Source organism: Octodon degus, unplaced genomic scaffold, assembly GCF_000260255.1.
Source record: "Octodon degus isolate 3935 unplaced genomic scaffold, OctDeg1.0 scaffold00043, whole genome shotgun sequence".
NCBI lineage: Eukaryota > Metazoa > Chordata > Mammalia > Rodentia > Octodontidae > Octodon > Octodon degus.
This window is the reverse complement of record NW_004524619.1, coordinates 12,648,902-12,666,285: the sequence shown is the minus strand read 5'-3', so window position 1 is coordinate 12,666,285 and position 17,384 is coordinate 12,648,902. Positions and strand designations below refer to the sequence as shown.

The 17,384-nt window shown below is 40.1% G+C and overlaps 1 pseudogene; it reads right to left on the bottom strand.

Annotated features, from left to right (window-relative positions):
- Positions 1-497: 497 nt before the first annotated feature.
- Positions 498-2,391, bottom strand: LOC101582977 (annotated as a pseudogene).
- Positions 2,392-17,384: the final 14,993 nt, after the last annotated feature.

Below are 17,384 nucleotides of genomic sequence, written 5' to 3'. Positions count from 1 at the left end.
CATACATACTTAAAACCAAGTAAAGGGTGGAGTTCCATCTTTAAAACCTACACAGTTGACCGTAGGACCTGGACAACATTTATCAAACATGGTAGGGAAAAATTCTCGCTTTGCATTATAGAAAGGATAGCCAGATAGCAACTGTTACAAAAATGAAAGATGGAAAACTTTAACAAACTGTTTAAACTGTTTTTTCAGAGACTTTCTCAGCTGCCAGGGATCTTTTTTTCTTTCTTTTTTTTTTTTTTTTTTTTTGTATTTTAGGGAAGGGTCTACAGTGTGTTCAGGGTCTCACTACTAGATTGGACTAGTAGTGATTCACCTGTTTACAGCCTCCCAAGAGCTGGGATTACAGGTACCCGTCACTATGCCCAGTTTCAATCGCTGTCTCAACACACCCCAGGGGGCAGGGCCAGCACTGCAGGCCTCAGGATCAAACCCCCGGCCCCTGTGCCTGCTTGCAGGCACTTTAATCTGTTGAGCAATTTGGCCAGCCCTCAGAGATCTTGAATCGCCTACTGGTCAGTCATCTGAAAGCAATTCTTCACATAATTGATGAATTTGGCATCCACTTTGGGAAGAGAGCCACCTTTTTCTATACTTGCTTGCATTTTTGCTTTAATGTCTTCTGCAGAACTAGGTCATCTGAGTGTTCTAGCAGTCTTTTCCTGTTTCTTAAAGGATTCCTGCCCTTTTGATCTTAGTGTTGACGGTTTTGAGTCTTTTCCATCCTGGTTTGATTTTTTTTTTTCATTTTTGGCTGGAGTATCTTGTATTGATTTCTTCACTGGAGCTTTCTCTTCATTTTCTTCATCATCAAAATCACCATCGTCACCATCCTCATCATCCTCATCCTCGTCCTCATCATCCTCATTGTCTTTATCAGCAGCGAGTTCTACTTTTTTCTGTAGAACCTTGCTGCCACCTCCAGGGGCAGATGGCTTTCAAGATATACTTAGGAGTTTTGCATCTTCTTCCTCTTCCTTTTCCGATTCTGCATCTTCTTCCACAGCTACTAAATGCTGTCCACTAATATGCACAGGCCCTGAACCACACTTCAATCTTAAGACAACAGGTGGTGTAATTTCAAAGCCCCCAAGGGAAACCGTCGGCTGTACACACATTTTCAAAGTTGCCAGTATTATTCAGTTGGACTTCCTTCATAATTCATAGCCTCTGCATCAACAATGTGCAGCTCATCCTTTGCACCAGCCCCTAAACTGACCGTTCTTAATGACAACTGGTACTCATTTTCATCACTATCCGCGTGGTAATCTTTGCCAGCCTTTAGTGCACAACTGAAGAGATAGTTCTGGGTCCTCAGGGGGCTCATGTCCGTATCCACTGAATCTTCCGTGGAGTGGTGGCACGCACTTAGGTAGGAGAGAATGAGGACAGGAGTGGATGAGTACTGCCCCACCGGACAGATGTGCAGGACGGAATCACACTAGGTCAATGTCATTTTTATTTGCATTTCTCCGTGGCTAAAGATATTGAGCATTTTTATATAATTATTAGCCATTTGTACTTCTTTTGGGATGAGTTGTTCAACTCAGTGGCCCGTTTATTGATTAAATTACTTGAGCTGTTCATGGGAAATTGTTGAGTTTTTATATGTTCTAGATATTAATCCTCTGTCGAATGAATAGCTTATAAGGATTTCCTCCCATTCTGTGGGTTGTTTTCACTTTGTTTCCTTTGCTGTGGAAAAGGTTTTTAATTTAATGCAATCTCATTTGTCAATCTTTGCTATTCTTCTCTGAATTATTGGAGTCCTGTCAAGAAAATCATTGCTTAGACTAATATCTTGAAATGCTTCCTTCTCCTTTTCTTTTTAGTAGCTATAAACCTGCAACATTTCTATTAAAATCTTCACTCCAAGGGCCAGCCAGATAGCTCAGCAGACTAAAGCACCTGTAAGCAGGCACAGAGTCGGGGGTTCAATCCCTAGGCCTCTTGGCCGGCCCTACCCCTGGGGTGCACTGAGAGGTGATTGAGACTGGGTGTGGTGGCGCGTGCCTGTAATCCCAGCTCTTCGGAGGCTGTAAACAGGCAGATCACTGAGTCCAATCTAGTAGTGAGACCTTGAGCACCCTGTAGACCCTTCCCTAAAATGCGAAAAAAAAAAAATTCTTCACTCCATATTTAGTTGCCTTTTGGACAGGGTAGGGATTTAAGTTCTGTTTTCTAATTTTATACAATTTTCCCAACATCGTTTGGTGAAGAGACTTTTTTTTCCAGCATGCATCTTATCAAAATCATATGCATGGGTTTATTCCTTAAACCTCTATTCTATTTCACTAGTTTGCATATCTATTTTAGGCCAATATCATGCTTGCTATTCACTACAGAGTATTTTAAAACTGGGTGTTCTGATACCTCCAGCGTCATTATTTCTGCTCAGGTATGCTTTGGCTATTTGAGATTTGGGGCGTTTCATAAGAATTTTAACATTTTTTGCTACTTCTGTGAAGGATGTCATTGACGCTTTCACAGGAACTACATTAAATCTATAAATAGCTTTCAAGAGTATGGCCATTTGAACAAGATGAATTCTCCCAAACCATGAATATGGAAGATCTTTAAATCTTCTAGTACTTTCTTCAATTCCTTTCTTCAGCGTTTAATGATTTTCATTGCAGAAGGCTTATTCATAGGTATTTTATTACTTTGAGACTATTGCAAATGGGATTGTTTTCCTAATTTCCTTCTCAGAAAGTTAATTAGTAATTTACAGGAAATCTATCCATTTTTGTTCGCTGAATTTATATACCAGTACTTTTCTGAATACATTTACTAATTCTGAGAGACTTTTGGTGACCTCTTTAGGGTTTTCTAGCTATCGACTCTCACCATCTGCAGGCATGAATAATTTGATTTCTTGCTTTCCTGTTCATATCCCTTAATTTCTTTCTGTTGCTGTTAGCTCCAGCTAAAATTTTCTGCACCATACTGAATAAGCATGGCGAGAGAGGACACCTTTGACTCCTTCCTGATTTTAGAGGAAATGATTTCAGTTTTCCCTCATTCAGTCTGAAGTAAACTATGGGATTAATATAATAGAGTGAGGTGTGATCTTTCTGCAATTAGTTCATTTGCAATTTTTATTGTTTAACAATGATAAACTTTATCAAAGATATTTTTCCTGCATCTATTGTGATGATCATGTGAACTTCTTAATCCTTGGTTTTATTTGTGTGGTGTATTACATTTATTGATCTAAATATGTTGAACCTAGCTTGCATCCCTGCAATGAAACTAACTTGATCACAGTATATGATCTTTTTAATGTGATATTGAATTTTATTTCCAAGTATTTTATTGAGGATTTTTGCACCAGTGTTTATCAAGGGTTTTAATTTATAGTTTTGTAGTTGTTGTATCCTTATAGGTTTTAGTAGAAGGCAATACTGGCTTCATAGAAAGAATTTAGAAGATTTCCTTTCCTTTTTATCTTGTGAAATGATTTTAGGAGCATTGCAATTAGTTGTTCTTTTAAAAGTGTTATAAAATTTAGCAGAGAATTCAGCAACCTAGGGTTTTTTTTTTTTGTGTGTGTGTGTGTGTAGGAAGATATTTTATTACTGTTTTAATCTTAACAGCTTTAGGATTTTTATATTCTCTTTGGTTAAATTTTGGTAAGTCATGTATTCTAGAAAGTAGTCTATTTCTTCTAAATTTTCTAATTTATTCATATATAAATTTTCAAAATATTCACTAAATCTTCTGAGTTTCAGAGATATATTGTAATATCTTTTTCACCTCTATTTTGTTTATTTTGTTCTTTTTCTCTTTCTTTTAGTTAGTTTGACTAAGGGTTTGTTAAGTTTGTCCTCCAAAGGATCAATTACTTTATTGATCTTCTGTATGGTTCTTTTAGTCTCTATTTCATTTATTTCTGTTCCAACAAACATTATTTCTTTCCTTCTACTAATTTTTGTTTTAACTTCTACATATTATTCTAAGGCTTTTACATCAATTATTTGGCTATTTATTTGAGATTTATATTTTTAATTAAGCATTAATAGCTATAAACTTCCCTCTTAGAATTGACTTCACTGTGTTCCATAGATTCTGCTTTGTTGTGTTTCCATTTCATTTTGATTGCAAAAATTTGACTTGAATTTGAATAAAATTTCTCCCTGATTTTCTCAATGGAACACTGCTCATGCAAAGGAATGTTGCTCAGTGTCCATTAATTTGTGTATTTTCTGAGGCTTTTTATGCTGTGCATTTCTATTCCCATTCTGTTGTCATCTGGTTTGATACCAGAAATTATAACAGCCTTTTGTATTTGTTAACACTTGCTTTATGGCAAATCTTTGTCAAAAATGTGATCTGCTTTGGAGAAATTTACAAGTGTTGATTTTGAAAATCTGTGTTCTGTCTCTATTGGATGAAATGTTCTCTAGATATTAAGTCCATTTGATCTCTACTTTAACTGATATTTTGGTAGGTATTTGTCTAGAAGATTTATCTTTTACTGAAAGTGGGATGCTGAAGTCACCCACCATTGCTGTGTTTGGACCAGTTCACTTTTTATGTCCTACAGTATTTGTTTTATAAAAGTGGGTGCACTTGTGTTCAGTGACACGTTTACAATCATACCTTCTTGATGAATTGTTCCATTTATAAATACTTAGAGACCTTCTGAGTTTCTTGTGATTAATTTTGCCTGAGATCTGTTTGTTTCAATATAAGAAGCTTAACAACTGCTCGATTTTAGAGTCTGCATCATTTGAATATCATTTTGTATCCTTTAATTTTCAACCTGTGTTTGGTTTTGCCAAGTGAGATGAGTTTCTTACAGGCAGCAAACAATTTGGTCTATCATTTGACTCAATCATCTAATCCACATCTTCACATTGAAGAATTTAAGTCCTTTATATTGAGTTTGCCCACCAGTTCTTGTCATTTATTGTTTCATTTACTTTAGGTGGCCCATGCCTGGTGTCCCTGGGCCTCACTAAGTAAAGAATTGTCTCATCCCACATGTAAAATATAAAATATAGTTCACATACATTGAATAACTAAATTTCATTTTTGTATTTTTATCATAACACATGCAAGTCCATTTTGTTCACCATGGGTTTGACATGCTGTAATTTGAATGATTTTTTTTCTTATTTTCTCACTTGTTCAGCTTAGAGATTGGATGGTTTATTGAAACAGTCATGTTTGATTTTTTACCAAATTCTCTTTTGCTTTGCTCATCTTCACGTATGATTATTTTCCATCCTTTCATGATTTTATCTTGCTGCCTCTTCTGTGTTAGAGTTCTTTGTAAATCTCACATAACATAGATTAAGTGTTCAAGAATTCCTTTAGTTCATGCTTATCTTGAATGATCTTTATTTTACCTTTACAATTACCTGGTAATCTACATTGGCAATTATATTCTTTCAGGGCTTAAAATACGTTCCATGCACTTCTGGGTTTAAGGTTTCTGCTCAGAAATTTGCTGTTATTTTCAAGGATTTGCCTTCATAAGTACTTGATATCTTTCCCTTGTAGCTTTTAATAGTCTTTCTTTGTTTTGTATTTTTGGAAACTTGACAATAATATGATGTGGATAGGTTCTAAATGAGTCACAGCTATTTGGACCTCTAAGCACCTCCTATACTATAGTGTTTATATCTGTTCCAAGATCTGTGAAGCTTTTCTACTGTTAATTCACTTAATGGGTTTTCTATGCTTTTAGACTATATTTCAGTGCTTTGCCAATGTTTTTTTTTGCACAGGTTTGGTTTCTTAATCATGCATCACAGGTTTTGAATGTTTTCTTCAAAAGTTCTTAACTTTTTTCTTCATTGCTGTTTGAATGTGATAATTCATAAATTGGTTCTGTTGTACTTTGGGGTTTTGCAAGACCAAACAATACAATACAGGACACATATCTTACAGAATTATTTATAGTAGTCACCCTAAGAATTACATACAACAAGCACAGGAAATCTATCCACACATTAAATATCAAAGAATACAGCAGAGGACCAGGAGCCCATGATAATGTCATGCATGAGTCCAGCTGAAGACTTACAGCCCATGACAATGCCTCCCACAAGTCTGGCTGGAGGCCTCCAGCCCACGACAATGCCTCCTGCAGGCCTGTTTCACAGATCTGAACTGGAAGGCCCCAAGGTCAGCGGTGGAAGCTAGAAAGCCTGTGCCAGCAGGATGAAGGATCTGTGCTAGCAGGCTAAGGGATCTTCCCCAGAGCCAGAGAGCAATGCTCAAGGTAAGCACCAGAGCTCCCCCAAAGGTACCACAGCCATCCTCAGCAACAGTGAGGTCCTGAGTTCCTCCAATGATGAGGAAAGTAGAGGTCCCTTCAGGAAAGCCAATGCAATAAACTTCTTCAAGAAACTGAGCAGTGTACCATCTTCCCCTCCAGAGCCAGGAAGTGATTCTCAAAGCAAGGGCCAGAGCTCCCCCAAAGTGAACTGTAGCCATTCCCAGTGACACCAATGTCCCAAGCTCCTTTGACAATGAAAACAGCTGAGTTTGCAGGAAAGCCAACATGACTAGGTCCTTCAAGAGAACCAACAGCTCTCTATAGCCCCCAAAAGCCTCTCAACAGCTTCTCTTGTTCTGCCTCTGATGTTACAACAATCCTCAGGTGGTCCTCCCACACCTAGCACCACCCTAGTTCAGTTCAGCTGGGTATAACAAGCTGACCACCAGTTATCAATCCACCAAAGATCCTAAAGCTCTGATAGTCTTTCTTCTGTTAGTCTATTTGTGAGGCTTTCAACTAAGTTCTTTGTTTGACTCATTAGGCTTTTCATTTCCAAGGTTTTTGCTCTTAAAATCTCTGTTTCTCCATTGAATTGCTCTTTTTCAAACTACATTTTTCCTTAATTTATTAATTTAGTTGTTCATTCTTGCCTCTTGGAAGTCACTGATTATTTTTAATATCAGATTTTTAAAAAATTTCTTTGGCATTTAATTCACTTTGATATTTTTAGATTCAGTCACTGAAGAGTTATGAGCCTTTGGAGGAGTGATGTTATCTTGTTTTTTCATAGTTATTTTGTATTTATGTGAAGATCTGTGTATCTATTGGGATGGATATTTTTTCAGCTTTATGTGAACATCTCCTTTGATATAGAATTCCTTTGAGGGCTTGGTCCCCAATGCTCCTCAGAGATTAGAAAATGAACTATAGTAACATCCACAATGTGAAGCAAATCAGAAATAGAAATACAGTAAGAAAAACAACTAAAACAAACAACTGTACCAGTAATAACAATAGAAAAGAGAAAAATCACATAAAATAAAATTAACAGATAAAAATTAATAGAGATAAAAGTAACATATTGACCAGCTTTTCCTTTGCTGATACTCATGACTTGAAGAAAGATAAGTCCACTTTGCCTGACAGCTTTGTAAGTTTTAGTACATGACAGATTGTCCCCAAAGTAGAAATATCAGGGAAGAAAGCTGCTCCACTCATGCTGTTCAAGAAGCAGAGTACATAGGAAAGAGCTCAAGAAAAGGGGTTCAGGGCCGGGGAGATAGCTCAGTTGAATAAGTACCTGCCTGGCAAGCACAGGGTCTTGAGTTCAATTCCTGGTACCGCAAAAAAGAAAGAGGGATCGGAGAACAAACATATTCCCCAAGATTACACTTTCATGACCCATTTTTTCTAAATAGACCCCACCATGTAAAAGCCCTTTCTGTCATATAATCATTAGTAGGATAATTAACCTGAGAGATTAGTGATGTTACATTCCATAACTTTTCAGAGTCTCTTAAATTAGTTGAATTGACAATCAAGATTAACTATCCTAAATCCACTCCTTGTGAACTTAACACCTAATCACATCCCCTTAATCCATAATTAACCTCCAAACAGACACAATAACCAGGTCATAAATTTGCCTACCATGGTATAACTATCCCCTATACAAACAAAAACATCTTAACGCCTTCCCACAAAATCTTGATAGTACTACCATTGCTCTAAAATCAGAATCTAAAATTTCCTCTGAGACTCAAGGAAAACTCTTATTTGTGCACACTGACAAAGTTCAGAAAGCAGAAAGCACATGGTATTTGCCCCCATGCAATGGCACCATGTAAACATTACCATTCCAGAATGATAGACAGGAGGAACAGAATAGAACTGTGCCAAACTAATTCCAAAATTCAACAGAGAAATCATTAAATCCTGTAGTTCCACGTCTGGCATCCACACCACATGAAGGTGAGATGCTCATTTCAGAGGGCTTATGTGGGGTCCTCAGCTGGCTTCACTCGTGGCTACTGGATATCCTTAGCTGATACACCCCGTTACTGGCATCTCCACTTCTGAGGATCTCTATTGCTGTTTTGGCTTCACCATCTCAAACTCCTAATGCCTTATAATGTAGAGCTCCTAGTACGCACTTTGACTCTGTGACACACTGCCCACTCTCAGCCTTCCTTTGAAATCTAAGTGTAAGATTCTATAAACTCATCAGTGTTGTATTCTGCAGGACTGCACAACCAGCACCACGTGGAACATACTGAGATCTTCAGTCAGCGCAAGAAGTTGCCAAGCCACCTTGGACTATGACTACAGCAGCCTGTGAGTGCCGGGGTGATTAACCATGGTGACACAATTCCCAGACCGCACTTCCTGAGCAGGGGGCTTAAGGACTCTCTTCTCAAATGAAAGATTTATACTTCTGCATTTTTGATACTAAAGCAGGTAGGATCTTGTTGATTTCTACATCCTCAAGACATCTTTCTTCTTGTCTCTGGTTCAGAATGCTTTGTTTCTTTCTAGTGGCCCTAATCTCTTTACTAATTGTAACTAAAAAGTGTGCCTTTTTCTGGCCAGTATTCAGGTCTTCAAATCTTTAAGCTTTGCTTTGTGTGCCTGATTCTCACTACAAATCTGACTAAAAGAAGCCAGCAGTACCCATGCTACAGGCTGAAGGTTGGGTTTCCTTGCAGTTTCCTCTGCCAGATTAGCCTTTCACTTTTAAACTCAGCCTCACACAAGTTTCAGGGCATAGACAAACTTATTGCCAAATGTAACACAAATGGCTTCTAGTACAATTCTCAATAGAGTCTTCCTTCCTAACTGAAACATTATGAGCCTGGCCTTTACTGTCCACCTTCCTATCACATTTTTGTATTCTGAGCCCTGACCTGAATCACCCATCAAGTTCTGCTCACAGCATTCAAGGCTTTCTCTAGCCCATATTGGCAAACTTCTCCACAATGCTCCTAAGCCTCCAAAGGCTTCTAAGCTGAATGGTCAGGCATATTCCTAGTAACAATTCCATTTCTTGGTATCAATTTTCTATACTGGTTAGCTTTCCCATTGGTAGGATAAAGTACATAATACCCACATGTAAAGAGGAGAAGTTTATTTTAGCTCACACTTTAGAGCTTCCAGAGGTTAGGTGTCTCTAAGACAAAGACAGTGTAGTGGAAGAGTCAGAGGGGGAGCTATTCATAGCATCCAGGATGGAGAAGAAGTTGGAAAGAGTCACAGAGGAAGGGGCAAGGTCCTATCACTGTGGCCTACTTCCTCCATCTAAGCCCAACCTCTAGATCGCATTCAGCTACAAATTCAAGGGTGAACTTAGTGCCCTTACAATCCAGTTACCTCTGATGAGTGCACTGGTTGATTGACAGTGTCAGCCTGAGAGGTTTAGAAGCCCAAGTAAATCAGGTCAGCAATTCTACACCCTAGGATATACAAGACCCACCCAAGTGCGGTGCGTTGCCGGGACGTTACAAAGGGAAAGCAAGGAAGGATGGACCTGCATCTGTTCTTTGAGGAGCTCCAGTCTTTACCTTCAGTTCAGACATAATCTCCTGACTTCCAGCACAGATTCTTCGGCTTCTATTGCAGACATATTGGCTTCCTGACACGGACTTGCGGGGACACTGAAGTGAACTCCAGACCTTGGACTGAAACTTTCAGCCTTCTGCACACGTTCTCATCCAACTCTGGGTGACAATCATAAGCTGATCTTGTAATTTCTTATGCATTTGTATATCTTGTGTTATATCTGTTTTTCTAAGAAAAGACTAATACAATGAGTCTCTTAATCCAGTCATTTGACAATCCATGTTAAGTAATAATAAAATAATAAAAGATAGATTGGGAAAGAGATAAAGGAAATTAAGCAAGATTTCTAAAAGGGAAATGAAAAATGACAGCAGCAGAAAACCATGAAAGATAAAAATCAACTGAACTTTTGAAAACAAATAAAATTAGATTTTCTAAAAAGGAAGAAAAAAGAAAAACACATCAAAGAACTTTTTCATTCCTGAGGTGCTTAGATTGGAGAAGCTTCTTTTCAACTCCTGTAATGTTGGACCAGCAGATCTGAGGAAGGTAGTAGGTTGTATCTGGGCAAGGTGGCCCTTGCTCCTTTAGGCAGGTATGGCTAATGGCATGTTGCCTCCTGTAGTGCTATATTCACTTCTGAGGGGTATTTATGCCAATGCATACCACAGCTTTGTGGCTTATGGACCAAGTAGGTGACATCCATTGCAGAGACCCCCAAATATGTACAGCTGGGGGTAAGGATTTGGCAAGTGTCCAAGTGAATATCCATCCCTGAATGTGTTAGAAAGTATGAGAGGCAAACACACCATGGAGCTGCAAGTTCTGTGCTGGAGGCCGCAGCCATGGGAGGTGATCAAACCCCACTGGTGTAGGCCTTCAGCCTCAGAACGCCTCCCACACTATAGAGTGAACCACATAGGGCAGGTCTCCACTCCTCACCCCAGGGCACAAGGCCAACACCACCATGCTCTCTGCAGCCTGAGCTCCCCGCTGCTTACACTTCTCCATAGATCTCCACCTCTTCATGACTGTCTCTGACTGCTGTCTCCTACCCAATCCCTATGTGCTGTTTCCTGACAAACCCAGAACTAGAACTATTCTGTATTTTCTAATCCTCAGATTATCCCAGTCTCAAACAATATGCCTCCCTTCAGAAAGACATATAGTCACAGAACTCTTAAGATGTAGCACAAGCTACCACGGACTTCTCCAAAGCTCACCTGCCATGCAGGGGCTGTCACTTTAAGACCAAATTCCCATGTTGGATTTATTGCTTACAAAAACCATGGATTTCTTCTAAGAAGCTCTTCCCCCTCCCCACCCAGTCACATAAAAGAATACTTCTATTCTGCCACCTTTCCTGGGAGTCATGGCTTGCAACTATTTTGAGGAAGTGATGAGCATGCCTATTGACTTATCATTAACTAATTTAATTAATAAGAACCTTGCACTGCTCCCATTTAATCTACCCACATACCTTTGCGCTGTTTGTTCCTATTTTGTGGCTGAGGATACTCAGCCTCTGAGAGGACACTTGAAGCACAACCAACCACACCCATGGGGGTCGACTTCCAAAGCACACCCTCCCTATGTAGCCTCAAATACTAATCCAGCTAGGTGCTGGTCTTATTGAATCTCATAAATTAATAAGGAATGCCTCTTATACAGCAAGCTGAAGCCAAGCAGCAGTAAGTAAAAATGTGAGGACCCTTTTACCCTGTGAAAGGGGTAAAGACTGCTGGAAAGCCTAGAAAACAATGTACAATATCTGGCAAAAAAAATCAAATGTTAATACAGCAACAACATCAAATACAGGCAGCTTTGAGTGATAGAAGACCCAAAAGGATAAGCAGCAGGCATGACAGGGAAAGAAGAGATTCATTTCATGGTAGGCCTCCAGTTTTACCAAGATCCCTGTTAAAATTATCTCTCCCCTCACCAACTATCTGAGAATCTGTATTTTTTAAATTTAAAGATAGGGTCTTGCTAAGTAGTCCAGTCTAGCCTTGAACTTGTTGAGAATTAACATTGAGAGAGGTATTCCTTGTCTTATTTTTCTCATTGCTAAGATTAAACAGCCAACACCTAAGATTAAAATATGGAAAGTTTGGTTTGGGTCACAGTTTGTAGAGTTCAATTCATAGTTGCTTGCCCTCTTAGGAACCCTTCATGGTGGGCAGAAGGCAGGAGGGTGGCAGAGCAGGGAAGCAGTGGTCAGCAAGAGACAGCAGCAGCCCTCCTTCCGTCCCTTATCGTATATCCAGGCTACACACCCTGAAGATGGACAGCACTCACACCAGGGTGAGCCATGCAATTATCTACACCCAGTTGACTCATTTAGTGATGAGAGCAGTAACCCTGATCCCAGCACTGCACACTTAATCCCAGCATCATACACTCTTGATCCAGCCATCTCTGAGAAGCACCCCCTACAACCACATGAGCTACAAGCCGTAGCATTCCTTCACCAAACAAATGCTATTTTTTCTCATCATCAGTTTTTGTCACTGTCCTTCAACTCAGCTTCAACACTATGAATCAGTCATCTAGTAGAAAGGAAGGCAAGAGGCTAGCATTGCATCGTAAAACTGAATAATGGCAGGTACCTAACCTCCAGAGGCAAATAAGAAAACTAAACAAATTAGAGTTTATCCTTTGTAGGGTTAGGAAAGTGTTCTGGGAACATAGGGAAGGAAGCAGCCAATTTTGCCACTGGGTCCCATTCCCTATTCCACCCCTCCATGCATGTCAGACACCTCAGGTTTGCTGTGAAGAGCTCCTCGGCTTCTGTTGGTTCCTCTTAAATCCACACACATAGCAGCTTCCAAATATGTCCATGTTCTGAAGGCTGGAACCTGTTAACAGGCTATAGTACATGGCAAAGGAGCCTTTGCAGATGTAATTTAGATTATGGACCCGAAGATAGAGAAATGGTACTGAATTATCGGGTTGTCCAAATGAATCACACCTGTGCTTTGAAACAGACCATTGCATGGGTGAGCCAAAGAGATGCAGCAGCAGGGAAAGGGAGAGCTGAGATGAAAGGGCAGTGAGTGAGGCAGGAGTCGCCTTACAGAAGTGATGTGGCTCAAGGAAGCTGGGGCTGCAGCCCCACTAGGTGATATAAGAGCCAAAAGGACAGGAAGCAGCAGCAGGCATGACAGGGAAAGAAGGGGTTCATTCCATGATATGCCTCCGGTTTCAAAAGATTCCCACTAGAATTATCTCTCCCCTCACCACCTGTCCGAGAATCTGTATTTTTAAAATTTGAATGAATTCTGCCAATAAGCTAAGTCAGCTTGAAAATGGATTCATCTCATGAATCCCCAAAGAGGAACTCAATTTTTTAAAATATATTTAGTACAGGATCTATAGGGTCTCACTACACAGACAGGGCTTGGAGTGGTCCTCCTGTTTTCAGCCTCCCAAGCGCTGGGATCACAGACACATGCCACTATGCACCGCCAGTCTCATCTGCTGTCTCAGCATGCCCTGGGGGCAGGGTCGAAGGAACTCAGATCTTCTAGAGTTTTGTCCTTGTGAAAACTAAGAGGAAAACAACTGGGTCAAGTTAACTTACTAGGATTCTGAGCATGGAAGTGCAGAGATAATAAGCGGATGTTGTTTAGACCATTACGTTTTTAGTATTTGTTTCCACAACATCTCGGAAGTCAATTGCCAAAATTGGTCGTGTACTTGCCTAGCCATCTTAATTCTTTATGTCTTGTTCCAATCCCAGATCAAAAGAACTCAAGATCACCCCCCGCTCTAGATTTCTGGTGCATTTCATCTAAATCTTCCTGAAGGAATTTTTTGTACCTCCCTGTACTGCTATGAGCTACTCTCATGACCGTCCAGTTAGGTTAGATAGTATGTCTTTGGTAAGCTGTGTGTTCTCCACAGAACAAGCTACACCAGCATAGTCAGAGCAAGTAGTGGGTTCCCACTTAGTCCGAGCACATTTAGCACGCCTGGGTGAGCGGCCTTGGTAATTGCTCATGGGTCTTTTTCTCTGGCACAGTGGTAGTGAGGTGTCAGTCCAAGAAAATTCACAGTAAGAAGGGCAGTGTCATTGTACAAGATGCACAAGAAAAGACCATTAGTAATTAGTTAACACCATCTTCTTCATCTACCCTACCTGCCTTTGAAATACAAATTGAGTGCTTTTGTGAAAACTGAATTGAAATATTTCATTGGAATTAGTCTTTATAAAAGAACATCACAGTTCGATGCTGGTAGCTTCACCTGCACAGCTATAAATTACAGGAGCATCAAAAGCCAACTTGATTATTATTTCTCAGTTCAACAAAGACAATTTAGAGTCTCAGCAAAAGCACTAATTTAGAATGAAAAATACATAGCAAAAAATGCTATAAATAATAGAGCTAGGAGTAAAATGCAATACCCCTTTAGAGCAAAGCAACACTCTATCAGTTTGCTGTCTTAGAATTACCATCCAATTTATTTGAATAGCTAATTAGCAGAGAGGTCAGAACCATCTGTGATCCAGAAAGATGATAAATCAAATTCTATCTTTTAAAATATGTGCTAATCATATGTAATTCTAGTAATCTTATAAAGGAAGCACAGAAACAGGGTCTATGCCATACAGTTTGTCTAAATTTAATTTGTGCTAGCACCCATTATATAATCATTAAACAATCATCTAACCTCCAGGCTAATTTAGAAATCTCACAGGTTACCAGTCCTTGACTTCAAGGAGAAAAAAAAAAAAAAAAAACCTCCCAGTGGAGATATAACCATGAAATATGTGCCTGTGTATGTATGTATTATTATTGATATAATTGCTCCACCTAATACCCTCACTCCACATAAAGAAAAAAAATCTATGGGGAAGTTCTGATTTATCTCATCACTGCAAGGTGTCCTCAATACTTGAGTAGAGTGAAATATTTATGTTTGCTGAACAGGAAGTGCTAATTGGCCAATCTGGTTGAACTCCCGGTAGGGAGAAAAGGATGAATGGAAGGTTATGAAGAAGTGTAAATAGATTAGAAAAGATAAACTAAAAGTGTAAATCAAAACTCAAAGCACAGAGAGAGACGGAAAGGGGGAGGGAGGAAGAGAGGGCAGAGAGAGAGAGAGAGAGAGAGAGAGAGAGAGAGAGAGAGAGAGAGAGAGAATTTAAGGTTCAGAAAATGCCATAAAGTGACCACATGCTAACACTAACAGTGGGGCCAGGGAGATGGCTCAGTGGAATAAGCGCTTCCCTGACAAGTGCAAGGGCCTGAGTTCAATCTCCGGTTCTGCCAAAAATAAATAAATAAATAAATAATAACACTAACAGTGATGGCACTGCTGGGAAAGCTTCCACCCTTACTTCCCAGGGATCTGACTGTGAGAGCCCCAGTAACTACCCATAGGGCCTTGCAGTAGGACAGCACTAGGCAAAGCCTGATGCCGAGATCTTAGCTCCTCTCAACCAATCAGAAGTGTCTGAGCGACTACTGCTAAGCCAGTTAGTATGCAGAGTCAGAAGCAAATTCCATGCTTAAAGGATCTGAGTAGAAAATTTAATGAGGGTAAAGAGAACAACGTTCACATTTTTAACAAAAGCGATCTCTTACAGATCCTCACCAGCTAAAACATGATAAAGCAGTTCTCCAGTGAAGCACAAGCCAAAGTCCTGGGTTCAGGTTGACTTTGCCTTCTCTATCCCGCAACCTGTAGCACTGCACAGTTCTAAATCATGTTCAGGGACTCATCAGTGTCTACATATTATCCTTTGCAAACAGTCATCATGTAACAACCAATCAAGGAAGAAAGTGAGGGGTCGGGAAGATAACTCAGCTGTCTGAATGCCTGCAGGCAAGCTCAAAGACCCGAGTTCTGTCCCTGATACTGCATGCTCATTCAGGCTCTGCACTGTGCCGGTTACTGAAACCGGGCATGGTGGTGCATGCCTGTAATCCCAGCTCTGGGAAAGCTGAGACAGGAGGATCACTATGAGTCTGAGCTGTATAGTGAGACCCTATACCAAATAAATAAATAATTTTTTAAAAAAAGATAGAAAGTGACATGCCCCGAGCAGGAAAAGGGACCCTGCACAAAGAGAAAGTTGAATTCAATTTTATTTTATTTTAATTAAGCAACTTTTTTAAAACCTCTTTTTTTTATCATTCTATAATTACTGCAGCAAGCATCTCCACCAGGTAAAGAGCTTGGGAAAGCCTTTCCAAGCTATATATTATTGAGTTTTGGTTCTAGATTTTAAAATCTGAAGGATGAGAGAGAAAGCATTCAACCAGAGAGGGCAACACACATCAAGCTCTGCAGTGACCAGTGTGCAGGGTGTAGGGATCAACAGGAAAGACAGCAGAAGACACAATATGCTGACTGGTATCTGGATCCCTGGCATGCCATGCCTGCCCCCACACACACACCCCAGGGCATGCTGAGATGAAGACTGAGACTGGGACTGGTGATGCATGCCTTTAATCCCAATGCTTGGGAGGCTGAAAACGGGAGGGTCACTCCAAGTCATATCTGTGTAGTGAGACCCTGTACTAAAATACATATAAGTAAATGAATAAATAAATGCATGAGGGAAAAGGGAGAAAGACAATAGCATCTTCTGAAAGCACACCAAGTCCTATTGAAAGGACAAAGCCACAGGTCCATGGTGACTGAAGGTTAATTTGATTTTCAACTCAGTCATGTCGGAAAAGTACCTAGGTTCAGTTGTCACACATGTAGAATGTAGGTTATCGAACTACAATGAAAAGGCCTGGCCACATTTAACCAGCCAGGTTTTCTTTCCCAAGGCCATGATAAGGAAGAAGATGAGAAGAAGCAGAAGATAGCACTCATCAGCTTTTTACCTGTACCTACTCACCTATCTCAGGACCAGCTTGAGGCTGAAGAAAAAGCAAGATCTCAGCGGATCAAGGCAGGCCTCGCTGGTTTCCTCCCGAAGAGAACCTCCACCATACAGACACAGGAAATGTTAGATACCTCTGTTGTTGGAGGATTTTGGAGATGGAGGTGCTTTTCCAGAGATCCATGTGGCCCAGTATCCACTGGATATGGGGTGAAAGAAAAACATGTCAAATGCATCGGCCATTCAGATGGATCCTGAAGGAGAAATTAAGTATGATACAATTGCTGGACAAGGACAGTGAAAATCCAAGGTCATTTATAGTAAATACACTGACCTGGTTCCAAAAGATGTTATGAATACAGATGATCCAGATCTGCAGAGACTTGATGAAGAAGCTGTTAAAGAGGTAACAGAAAAGACAAGGGTAGCCTTGGAGAAATCACAGAAGGTTGCTCCAGCTATGACAGTATGAGCCACTGATAAACTGGCTCCTTCTTGGTATATCTGATGTACACTGGCCCAGCAGGGAGTGGCTGTTAGCTGTGGAGCTAAACAGAGGGTGATTCGAATGGTAGAAATGCGGAAAGATCCACTGGAGCCTCCAAGGTTCAAGATTAATAAGAAAACTCCATGAGGACCAGCTGCTCCTCCTGCAGCTGTCATGCATTCTCCTAGTTGGAGGATGACTGTAAAGGAACAGCAAGAGTGGAAGACTCCTCCTTGTATTTCCAACTGGCAAAATGCAAA